This window comes from Serinus canaria, chromosome 2 (genome assembly GCF_022539315.1).
Source record: "Serinus canaria isolate serCan28SL12 chromosome 2, serCan2020, whole genome shotgun sequence".
Lineage (NCBI taxonomy): Eukaryota > Metazoa > Chordata > Aves > Passeriformes > Fringillidae > Serinus > Serinus canaria.
The window spans coordinates 74243276-74255786 of record NC_066315.1 but is presented as its reverse complement, the minus strand read 5'-3'; positions in this window follow the sequence as shown (position 1 = coordinate 74255786).

Sequence of the window (12511 nt, the reverse complement as noted above, 5' to 3'; positions counted from 1 at the left end):
GCAGCTCTGATATATCCCATACATGTTGTAAGTGTCTAAAGCTACTTGAGATGAAACCCACTTACAGTGTTTGTGGAAAATGTACACAGTCTATCAACAGGAATTGGCTTCTGGGTGAAATGGAAGCTATGGATACCTAACCTCCCAGCAGAGGTCTGTCCTTCAGTAAGGGAGTCCATGTAATCACGTTACCTACACTTGTGACTTTTGTCTCTTCAATAGGTTTGTTGTGTACCAACCCATGCCCTATGCAGAAAGGCTTCCTGCTATGTTTCAGGGGAAACAAAAAAAGAGTATTTAGCCTGATGAATTTAATCAAGTGTATGGCACTTTTCCAGCAAAACCTCTCACACCTATTTTATTTAATTGGAAAATCCTGTCCTGTTTTATTTGGGGCATTTGCTAACATGTAGGAACAGTAGCAGTAACATCTGACTTAGATGTCCACATTTTGGAATAGCTGAACCTGGGGCACCTGCATGGTACCTAATCAATGCAAAGAATTATGTTGTGGGCTTAATTAGCAGTAACAGACAATTCAGTAATGTTAGTGCACACACACAAAGTCAAAAAGAATAATTAATCTGACCTGCAGCTTCCTCTTTTATTATTAAACATTTGAGATTACAGAAAAATTCAGAGTGGGCTAATAAGATACAGCCCTTTAAAATGAAAATATGGACTACATTAACTGAAGACCAAAACTGTAAGACTTGGACCATTCCTATTTGAATCATAATCAACATTGGCTCCTAAAGAAAATGTGATCTGTCAAAAGAGCTAGATATTTTCTAAAAGTCACAGTCTTAAGAGTTTCTGCTAGTAATCAAGACATTCTGTTACCAACTCTACTTACAGTTATAATTTTGCAGTCAGAATTGCTGCATTTGTTCCCATGTTATAATTTATAATACTTTTCTTGGATTTGTACTTAGACCTTCCTTAAGAAAATAAGAATACATTCAGTGGTTTGCATAATCCAAAAGTAATCATGAGAGAATTGGGAAGATGGCCTTCCATGGGATCTCACAGGTTGGAAGTGATCTCAGACAGGCATCTGCCCTAACATCTTGCGAGAGTTAATAGTGAATTCAGCATTTAGACCAGGTTGCTCAGGGCTTTGTTAGGTCTGGTATCTAAAGCCTCCATGGCAAAAACTCCACAACTTCCTGGGCAGCTTATCCCAGTGCTTTGCTGTCCTCGGAGTGATCCCAAGACAATTTGCTCCAGTTGGAACCTCTCCTCTTTAAGTCTGGGACTGTTGTTTTGGGTTCATCTACCATGCCTCAACAGAGGAGAAATCGACATTTTTGCTAACTTCACTGTGGTTATGGGCAGACTGCTGTAAGGCGGTCCCAAAGCCATTTCGTCTGTGGGTTGAACAACCTCTCTCTTGAAGCTTCTGCTCAGAGGGCAGATGTGCCGGCCCTGACCATTCTGTTTGCCTTCAGTCAGCTCACCCCACTTTACCAATGTCTTGCACTGGAAACCAAAACTAAGATCACATTCAAAATGTGATCTAATGAATATCAGACAAAGGCGAGTAATCATTTTCCTTTGTCAATCGGCTGCAATTTTTTTAACAAAGCCCTACATGCCAAGACAGTGCTGACAGATGCCTAGACAAAAACATACATTGATGTAGAACCAGACTGCTTTGCTGTACCTCAAGGATTTCCAGGCAAGCAATGGTTTTGAGCCAAAAAAAACATCTTTGCCTAGACAATCTTGGATTTTTTGGTGAACGTATATGTCAAACCTACCTGGCTGTCTGACTTCAGCCCCAATAAATCTGATGGTCTCACAGCAAGAAAAACTAGAATATAGGACATGTGCCAAATTTATGTTACCTATGAAAGTATAACATGTCTTTGATGGCTCCATTTCTTCTTCGGCTAAAAATCTATACTTTGAAAAATGTGAGAAACAAAAATACAAAACTCTTCCAAAGAGTTGACACCTACTGTAGGAAACAGGCTAAAAATCTGTTTAAAAGAAAAAACTCAGAAAACACTGGATGAGCTTAAATAAACTTAACAGATGACCTGGCTCCTGACAAGTCACAGATGTACTAATTACCAAAGCAGAGGAACAGCATTGCCCTTAATTGGTTGCAGCTGTAACTAATTAAAGTAAAGGGTATAAAAGGGTGGGTGATTGGTTCAGGGAAAACCTTAAGGAAGGGGACACTGAGGAGATAGGGGAAGCTCTTCTCTCTTTTCTTCATCAGGATGACAGGCCTTTGGAAATGGAAGGGTAAGAAGCTTGCCCAACACATCAAGAAAGAAGAGCCATTTGAAAATGAAAGGCAAGAACCCTACTACTTCTCACCTTGAGTACGACAAGCCATTTAGAAGCAAAAGGTAAAAGCCCTGTCCCCTTCCTAGACTACCACAGGCCATTTGGAAACGGAAGGTAAGAACCATTCCCCTCCTTTCATAGAGTATCAAGAGCTTTTTAGAAATGGAAGGTAAGAACCTTGCACCTCTGCACAAGCACATCTGGCCCTTGGAAAAGGAAGGCAAGATACGTGCCCTTGTTCCTTCTCTGCTGTTATGAAGAGCCATTTAGAAAAGGTCGGTAAGAACCTTGCCCCTTTCCTCTCCTTGAGTACAAATGGCATTTTGGAAATGGAAGGTGATAATGCTGCTCCTCTCCTCTCTTCTCCTCGAGTAGAAAGAACTATTTGGAAAAAGAAGGACAGAAGCTTTCCCCTCTCCTTTCTTCTCCAGAAGCATGACAAGCCTTCTGGAAATGGATGGTGAGAACCCTGTCCTTCTCCTCTCTTCTCCGCTAGTATGATGAGCCATTTGGAAAAGGAAAGTAAGAACCATGCCTCTCTCTTCTCATTTTTTTGAAGAACGACAAGACATTTGGAAAAGGAAGGTAAAAACCACGCCCCTCTATTCTCATGTATGAAGAGTCATATGGAAATGGAAGGTAAGAACCTTTCCCCTCTCCTTAAGTACAAATGGTCTTTTGGAAAGGCAAGGTAAGAACCCTGATTCTCTCCTCTCTACTCCTTGAGTATGAAGAGCGATCTCGAAATAGACGGTAAGATCCTTGTCCATCTCCTCTCTTCACCTCGCATACTACAAGCCATTTGGAAAGGCAAGGTAAGAACCCTGATTTTCTCCACTCTACTCCTCGAGTATGAAGATCCATATTGAAAAACAAGGTAAGATCCTTGTCCCTCTCCTCCCTTTGCCTTGAGTACAACGAGCCTTTTGGAAAACGAAGGTAAGAACCTGGATCCTCTCTTCTTAACAAGTACAACAAGCCTTTTGGAAATGGAAGGTAAGAACCTTGCCCCTCTCCTCTCTTTGAGTACACATGGCCTTATGGAATTGGAAGGTGAGAACCCTGTCCCCTTCCTCTCTTCTCCTCATATATGAAGAGCCATATGGAAATGGAAGGTAAGAACTGTTCCCTTCTCCTTGAGTACAAATGGCCTTTTGGAATAGCGAAGGTAAGAACCCTGATTCTCTCCTCTAATCTCCTCGAGTATGATGATCCATATTGAAATAAAAGGTAAGACCCTTGTCCCACTCCTCTCTTCTTTTTGAGTACAACGAGCCATTTGTTAATGCAAGGTAAGAACCACACCCCTCTCTTCTCCTAAAGAACAACGAGCCCTATGGAAATGGAAGGTAAGATCCTTGTCCCTCTCCTCCCTTTGCCTTGAGTACAACGAGCCATTTGGAAAACGAAGGTAAGAACACGTATCCTCTCTTCTTCTCAAGTACAACAAGCCTTTTGGAAATGGAAGGTAAGAACCTTGCCCCTCTCCTCTGTTTGAGTACATATGGCCTTCTGGAATTGGAAGGTGAGAACCCTGTCCCCTTCCTCTCTTCTCCTCATATATGAAGAGCCATATGGAAATGGAAGGTAAGAACCTTTCCCCTCTCCTTAAGTACAAATGGCCTTTTGGAAAGGGAAGGTATGTAACACTGATTCTCCCCTCTCTTCACCTAGAGTATGATGATCCATATTGAAATAGAAGGTAAGACCCTTGTCCCACTCCTCTCTTCTTTTTGAGTACAACGAGCCATTTGTTAATGCAAGGTAAGAACCATGCCCCTCTCTTCTCCTAAGAATGACGAGCCCTATGGAAATGGAAGGTAAGAACCTTTCCCCTCTCCTAGAGTAGAAATGGCATTTTGGAAAGGGAAGGTAAGAACACTGATTCTCCCCTCTCTTCTCCTCGAGTATGATGATCCATATTGAAATAGAAGGTAAGATCCTTGTCCCTCTCCTCCCTTGCCTTGAGTACAACGAGCCTTTTGGAAAACGAAGGTAAGAACCCGGATCCTCTCTTTTCTCAAGTACAACAAGCCTTTTGGAAATGGAAGGTAAGAACCTTGCCCCTCTCCTCTGTTTGAGTACACATGGCCTTCTGGAATTAGAAGGTGAGAACCCTGTCCCCTTCCTCTCTTCTCCTCATATATGAAGAGCCATATGGAAATGGAAGGTAAGAACTGTTCCCTTCTCCTTGAGTACAAATGGCCTTTTGGAATAGCGAAGGTAAGAACCCTGATTCTCTCCTCTAATCTCCTCGAGTATGATGATCCATATTGAAATAAAAGGTAAGACCCTTGTCCCACTCCTCTCTTCTTTTTGAGTACAACGAGCCATTTGTTAATGCAAGGTAAGAACCACACCCCTCTCTTCTCCTAAAGAACGACGAGCCCTATGGAAATGGAAGGTAAGATCCTTGTCCCTCTCCTCCCTTTGCCTTGAGTACGACGAGCCATTTGGAAAACGAAGGTAAGAACCCGTATCCTCTCTTCTTCTCAAGTACAACAAGCCTTTTGGAAATGGAAGGTAAGAACCTTGCCCCTCTCCTCTGTTTGAGTACATATGGCCTTCTGGAATTGGAAGGTGAGAACCCTGTCCCCTTCCTCTCTTCTCCTCATATATGAAGAGCCATATGGAAATGGAAGGTAAGAACCTTTCCCCTCTCCTTAAGTACAAATGGCCTTTTGGAAAGGGAAGGTATGTACACTGATTCTCCCCTCTCTTCACCTAGAGTATGATGATCCATATTGAAATAGAAGGTAAGACCCTTGTCCCACTCCTCTCTTCTTTTTGAGTACAACGAGCCATTTGTTAATGCAAGGTAAGAACCATGCCCCTCTCTTCTCCTAAAGAATGACGAGCCCTATGGAAATGGAAGGTAAGAACCTTTCCCCTCTCCTAGAGTAGAAATGGCATTTTGGAAAGGGAAGGTAAGAACACTGATTCTCCCCTCTCTTCTCCTCGAGTATGATGATCCATATTGAAATAGAAGGTAAGATCCTTGTCCCTCTCCTCCCTTTGCCTTGAGTACAACGAGCCTTTTGGAAAACGAAGGTAAGAACCCGGATCCTCTCTTTTTCTCAAGTGCAACAAGCCTTTTGGAAATGGAAGGTAAGAACCTTGCCCCTCTCCTCTGTTTGAGTACACATGGCCTTATGGAATTAGAAGGTGAGAACCCTGTCCCCTTCCTCTCTTCTCCTCATATATGAAGAGCCATATGGAAATGGAAGGTAAGAACTGTTCCCTTCTCCTTGAGTACAAATGGCCTTTTGGAATAGCGAAGGTAAGAACCCTGATTCTCTCCTCTAATCTCCTCGAGTATGATGATCCATATTGAAATAAAAGGTAAGACCCTTGTCCCACTCCTCTCTTCTTTTTGAGTACAACGAGCTATTTGTTAATGCAAGGTAAGAACCACTCCCCTCTCTTCACCTAAATAATGACAAGCCCTATGGAAATGGAAGGTAAGAACCTTTCCCCTCTCCTAGAGTAGAAATGGCATTTTGGAAAGGGAAGGTAAGAACCCTGATTCTCTCCTCTCTACTCCTTGAGTATGAAGAGCGATCTCGAAATAGACGGTAAGATCCTTGTCCATCTCCTCTCTTCAACTCGCATACTACAAGCCATTTGGAAAGGCAAGGTAAGAACCCTGATTTTCTCCACTCTACTCCTCGAGTATGAAGATCCATATTGAAAAACAAGGTAAGATCCTTGTCCCTCTCCTCCCTTTGCCTTGAGTACAACGAGCCTTTTGGAAAACGAAGGTAAGAACCCGGATCCTCTCTTTTTCTCAAGTACAACAAGCCTTTTGGAAATGGAAGGTAAGAACCTTGCCCCTCTCCTCTGTTTGAGTACACATGGCCTTATGGAATTAGAAGGTGAGAACCCTGTCCCCTTCCTCTCTTCTCCTCATATATGAAGAGTCATATGGAAATGGAAGGTAAGAATCGTTCCCTTCTCCTTGAGTACAAATGGCCTTTTGGAATAGCGAAGGTAAGAACCCTGATTCTCTCCTCTAATCTCCTCGAGTATGATGATCCATATTGAAATAAAAGGTAAGACCCTTGTCCCACTCCTCTCTTCTTTTTGAGTACAACGAGCCATTTGTTAATGAAAGGTAAGAACCATGCCCCTCTCTTCTCCTAAAGAATGATGAGCCCTATGGAAATGGAAGGTAAGAACCTTTCCCCTCTCCTAGAGTAGAAATGGCATTTTGGAAAGGGAAGGTAAGAACACTGATTCTCCCCTCTCTTCTCCTCGAGTATGATGATCCATATTGAAATAGAAGGTAAGATCCTTGTCCCTCTCCTCCCTTTGCCTTGAGTACAACGAGCCATTTGGAAAACGAAGGTAAGAACCCGTATCCTCTCTTCTTCTCAAGTACAACAAGCCTTTTGGAAATGGAAGGTAAGAACCTTGCCCCTCTCCTCTGTTTGAGTACATATGGCCTTCTGGAATTGGAAGGTGAGAACCCTGTCCCCTTCCTCTCTTCTCCTCATATATGAAGAGCCATATGGAAATGGAAGGTAAGAACCTTACCCCTCTCCTTGAGTACAAATGGCCTTTTGGAAAGGGAAGGTATGTACACTGATTCTCCCCTCTCTTCACCTAGAGTATGATGATCCATATTGAAATAGAAGGTAAGATCCTTGTCCCTCTCCTCCCTTTGCCTTGAGTACAACGAGCCATTTGGAAAACGAAGGTAAGAACCCGTATCCTCTCTTCTTCTCAAGTACAACAAGCCTTTTGGAAATGGAAGGTAAGAACCTTGCCCCTCTCCTCTGTTTGAGTACACATGGCCTTATGGAATTAGAAGGTGAGAACCCTGTCCCCTTCCTCTCTTCTCCTCATATATGAAGAGCCATATGGAAATGGAAGGTAAGAACTGTTCCCTTCTCCTTGAGTACAAATGGCCTTTTGGAATAGCGAAGGTAAGAACCCTGATTCTCTCCTCTAATCTCCTCGAGTATGATGATCCATATTGAAATAGAAGGTAAGACCCTTGTCCCACTCCTCTCTTCTTTTTGAGTACAACGAGCCATTTGTTAATGCAAGGTAAGAACCACACCCCTCTCTTCTCCTAAAGAACGACGAGCCCTATGGAAATGGAAGGTAAGATCCTTGTCCCTCTCCTCCCTTTGCCTTGAGTACAACGAGCCTTTTGGAAAATAAAGGTAAGAACCCGGATCCTCTCTTTTTCTCAAGTACAACAAGCCTTTTGGAAATGGAAGGTAAGAACCTTGCCCCTCTCCTCTGTTTGAGTACACATGGCCTTATGGAATTAGAAGGTGAGAACCCTGTCCCCTTTCTCTCTTCTCCTCATATATGAAGAGCCATATGGAAATGGAAAGTAAGAACTGTTCCCTTCTCCTTGAGTACAAATGGCCTTTTGGAATAGCGAAGGTAAGAACCCTGATTCTCTCCTCTTATCTCCTCGAGTACGATGATCCATATTGAAATAGAAGGTAAGATCCTTGTCCCACTCCTCTCTTCTTTTTGAGTATAACGAGCTATTTGTTAATGCAAGGTAAGAACCACTCCCCTCTCTTCACCTAAATAATGACAAGCCCTATGGAAATGGAAGGTAAGAACCTTTCCCCTCTCCTAGAGTAGAAATGGCATTTTGGAAAGGGAAGGTAAGAACCCTGATTCTCTCCTCTCTACTCCTTGAATATGAAGAGCGATCTCGAAATAGACGGTAAGATCCTTGTCCATCTCCTCTCTTCAACTCGCATACTACAAGCCATTTGGAAAGGCAAGGTAAGAACCCTGATTTTCTCCACTCTACTCCTCGAGTATGAAGATCCATATTGAAAAACAAGGTAAGATCCTTGTCCCTCTCCTCCCTTTGCCTTGAGTACAACGAGCCTTTTGGAAAACGAAGGTAAGAACCCGGATCCTCTCTTCTTAACAAGTACAACAAGCCTTTTGGAAATGGAAGGTAAGAACCTTGCCCCTCTCCTCTGTTTGAGTACACATGGCCTTATGGAATTAGAAGGTGAGAACCCTGTCCCCTTCCTCTCTTCTCCTCATATATGAAGAGCCATATGGAAATGGAAGGTAAGAACTGTTCCCTTCTCCTTGAGTACAAATGGCCTTTTGGAATAGCGAAGGTAAGAACCCTGATTCTCTCCTCTAATCTCCTCGAGTATGATGATCCATATTGAAATAGAAGGTAAGATCCTTGTCCCACTCCTCTCTTCTTTTTGAGTACAACGAGCTATTTGTTAATGCAAGGTAAGAACCACTCCCCTCTCTTCACCTAAATAATGACAAGCCCTATGGAAATGGAAGGTAAGAACCTTTCCCCTCTCCTAGAGTAGAAATGGCATTTTGGAAAGGAAGGTAAGAACCCTGATTCTCTCCTCTCTACTCCTTGAGTATGAAGAGCGATCTCGAAATAGACGGTAAGATCCTTGTCCATCTCCTCTCTTCACCTCGCATACTACAAGCCATTTGGAAAGGCAAGGTAAGAACCCTGATTTTCTCCACTCTACTCCTCGAGTATGAAGATCCATATTGAAAAACAAGGTAAGATCCTTGTCCCTCTCCTCCCTTTGCCTTGAGTACAACGAGCCTTTTGGAAAACAAAGGTAAGAACCCGGATCCTCTCTTTTTCTCAAGTACAACAAGCCTTTGGAAATGGAAGGTAAGAACCTTGCCCCTCTCCTCTGTTTGAGTACACATGGCCTTATGGAATTAGAAGGTGAGAACCCTGTCCCCTTCCTCTCTTCTCCTCATATATGAAGAGCCATATGGAAATGGAAGGTAAGAACTGTTCCCTTCTCCTTGAGTACAAATGGCCTTTTGGAATAGCGAAGGTAAGAACCCTGATTCTCTCCTCTAATCTCCTCGAGTATGATGATCCATATTGAAATAGAAGGTAAGATCCTTGTCCCACTCCTCTCTTCTTTTTGAGTACAACGAGCTATTTGTTAATGCAAGGTAAGAACCACTCCCCTCTCTTCACCTAAATAATGACGAGCCCTATGGAAATGGAAGGTAAGAACCTTTCCCCTCTCCTAGAGTAGAAATGGCATTTTGGAAAGGGAAGGTAAGAACACTGATTCTCCCCTCTCTTCTCCTCGAGTATGATGATCCATATTGAAATAGAAGGTAAGACCCTTGTCCCTCTCCTCCCTTTGCCTTGAGTACAACGAGCCTTTTGGAAAACGAAGGTAAGAACCCGTATCGTCTCTTCTTCTCAAGTACAACAAGCCATTTGGAAATGGAAGGTAAGAACCACACCCCTCTCTTCTCCTAAAGAACGACGAGCCCTATGGAAATAGGAGGTAAGAACCATGCCTCTATCCTCTCCTCTCCTCAAGGACAACGAAATATATGTTGTAAAGGAAGGTAAGAACTTTGCTTATCTGGTCAACTGCCATGGGCTTTTGGGAAAGGGAGGTAAGAACCCTGCCTCTCTACACTCCGCTTTTAAAGTATAACGAGCATTTGGAAAAGGGGGGTAGGAACCTTGTCCCTCTCCTATCCCCGAGTACAATGAGCCATTTGGAGACGGAAGGTAAGAACCTTTCCCCTCTCCTTGACTACAAATGCCTTTTGGAAAGGGGAGGTAAGAACCCTGATTCTCTCCTCTCTATTCCTCGAGTATGAAGACCCATATTGAAATAGATGGTACGATCCTTGTCCCCTCCTCTCTTTTCCTCGAGTAAAATGAGCCGTTTAGAAATGGGAGGTAAGAACTTACCGTTCTCCTCTGCTAGCCTACATATGGAAATGGAAGGTAGGAACCCTGCCCCTCTCCTTTCCTCTTCTCGTGGGCGACCAGCCTTTTCCAAATGGAAGGTAGGGACAATGCCCCTCTCTTCTCTTTGCCTCGTGTACAACGAGCCATTTGGAAATGGAAGGTAAGAACCCTGATCCTCTCCTCTCTTCTTTTCAAGTATGACGAGCTATTTGGAAAAAGAAAGGTAAGAACCTGGATCCTCTCTTCTTCTCAAGTACAACTAGCCGTTTGGTAATGAAAGGTAGGAAACACGCTCCTCTGTTCTCTTAAAGAACAATGAGCCCGTTGGAAGTGCAAGGTAAGAACCTTGCCCCTCTCTTCTTTTTGAGTACATATGGCCTTTTGGAAATGGAAGGTGAGAACCCTGCCACTTTCCTCTCTTCTCCTCATGTATGAAGAGCCATATGGAAATGCAAGGTAAGAACCTTGGCCCCCTGTTCAAGTACAACGTGCCTTTGGATAAGGTTGGTGTGAAACATGCCCCTCTCCTCTCTACTCCTCGAGTACGAAGAGCCCTTTGGAAATGGAAGGTAAGAAACATGCCCCACGCCTCTCTTCTCCTCATGTATGACAAGCCATTTGGAAAAGGAAGGCAAGAGCCTTGCCCCTCTTCTCTTCCAGCATGAGAACCATTCAAAAATGGAAGGTAAGAACCTTCCCCCTCTCCTCTCTTCTTCTCAAGTACAACCAACCATTTGGTAATAGAAGGTAAGAAATATGACCCTCTGTTCTCCCAAAAAATGATGAGCCATATGGGAATGGAAGGTAAGGTCCTTGTCCCTCTCCTCTCCTCAATTACAAAGAGATATATATGGTAAAGGAAGTTAAGGATCTTGCCCCTCTTCTCCTCATGTATGAAGAACCATTTGGACATGGATGTAGGAACCATTTCCCTCTCCTCTCTTTGCCTTGAGTACAACGAACCATTTGGAAAAGGAAGGTAGGAAACTCGCATCTCTTTTCATGTATGAAGAGCCATATGGAAATGGAAGGTAAGAACCTTTCCCCTCTCCTTGACTACAAATGGCCTTTTGGAAAGGGAAGGTAAGAACCCCGATGCTCTCCTCTCTTCTCCTCGAGTATGATGATCCATTTTGAAATAGAAGGTAAGATCCTTGTCCCACTCCTCTCTTCTCCTCGACTACAACGAGCCACTTGGAAAAGGAAGGTAAAAACCTTGCCCTTCTTCTCCTCATGTATGAAGAGCCTTATGGAAGTGCAAGGTAAGAACCTTGGCCCTCTATTCAAGTACAACGTGCCTTTGGATAAGGTTGGTGTGAAACATGCCCCTCTCCTCTTTACTCCTCGAGTACGAAGAGCCCTTTGGAAATGGAAGGTAAGAAACATGCCCCTCTCCTTGACTACAAATGGTCTTTTGGAAAGGCAAGGTAAGAACCCCGATGCTCTCCTCTCTTCTCCTCGAGTATTAAGAGCCATATCGAAATAGGACAAGGACAAGGATCTTACCTTCTTTCTTCTCCTCGAGTACAACGAGCCATTTGGAAAAGGAAAGTAAAAACCTTGCCCCTCTTCTCCTCATGTATGAAGAGCCATTTGGAAATGGAAGGTAAGAACCCTACTCCTCTCCTCTCTCCTCCTCGATTATGAAGAGCCATTTCAAAATGGAAGCTAAGAACCCTGCCCCTCTCTTCTCTTCTCCTCATGTATGAAAGGCCATTTGGAAATGGAAGGTGAGAACCTTGCCCATCTCCTCTCTTCTCCTCATGTATGAAGAGCCATATGGAAATGGAAGCTAAGAACCTTGCCCGTCTGCTCAAGCACCACGGGCCTTTGGAAGAAGAAGGCAAGATCCATGCCCTTCTGATCTCCTCTCTGCAATTATGAAGAGCCATTTAGAAAAGGATGGTAAGAACCTTGCCCCTCTCCTCTCCTTGAGTACAAATGGCATTTTGGAAATGGAAGGAGATAATGCTGCTCCTCTCCTCTCTTCTCCTCGAGTAGGACGAAGTATTTGGAAAAAGAAGGTCAGAAGCTTTCCCCTCTCCTTTCTTCTCCAGAAGTATGACAAGCCTTCTGGAAATGGAAGGTGAGAACCCTGTCCTTCTCCTCTCTTTTCCGCTAGTATGAAGAGCCATTTGGAAAAGGAAAGTAAGAACCATGCCTCTCTCTTCTCATTTTTTTTGTAGAACGACAAGTCATTTAGAAAAGGAAGGTGAAAACCACGCCCCTCTCTTCTTAGGTATGAAGAGTCATATGGAAATGGAAGGTAAGAACCTTTCCCGTCTCCTTGAGTAGAAATGGCCTTTTGGAAAGGGAAGGTAAGAACCCTGATTCTCTCCACTGTACTCCTCGAGTATGAAGACCCATATTGAAATAGAAGGTACGATCCTTGTCCCCTCCTCTCTTTTCCTCGAGTAAAACGAGCCGTTTAGAAATGGGAGGTAAGAACTTGCCGTTCTCCTCTGCTAGCCTACATATGGAAATGGAAGGTAGGAACCCTGC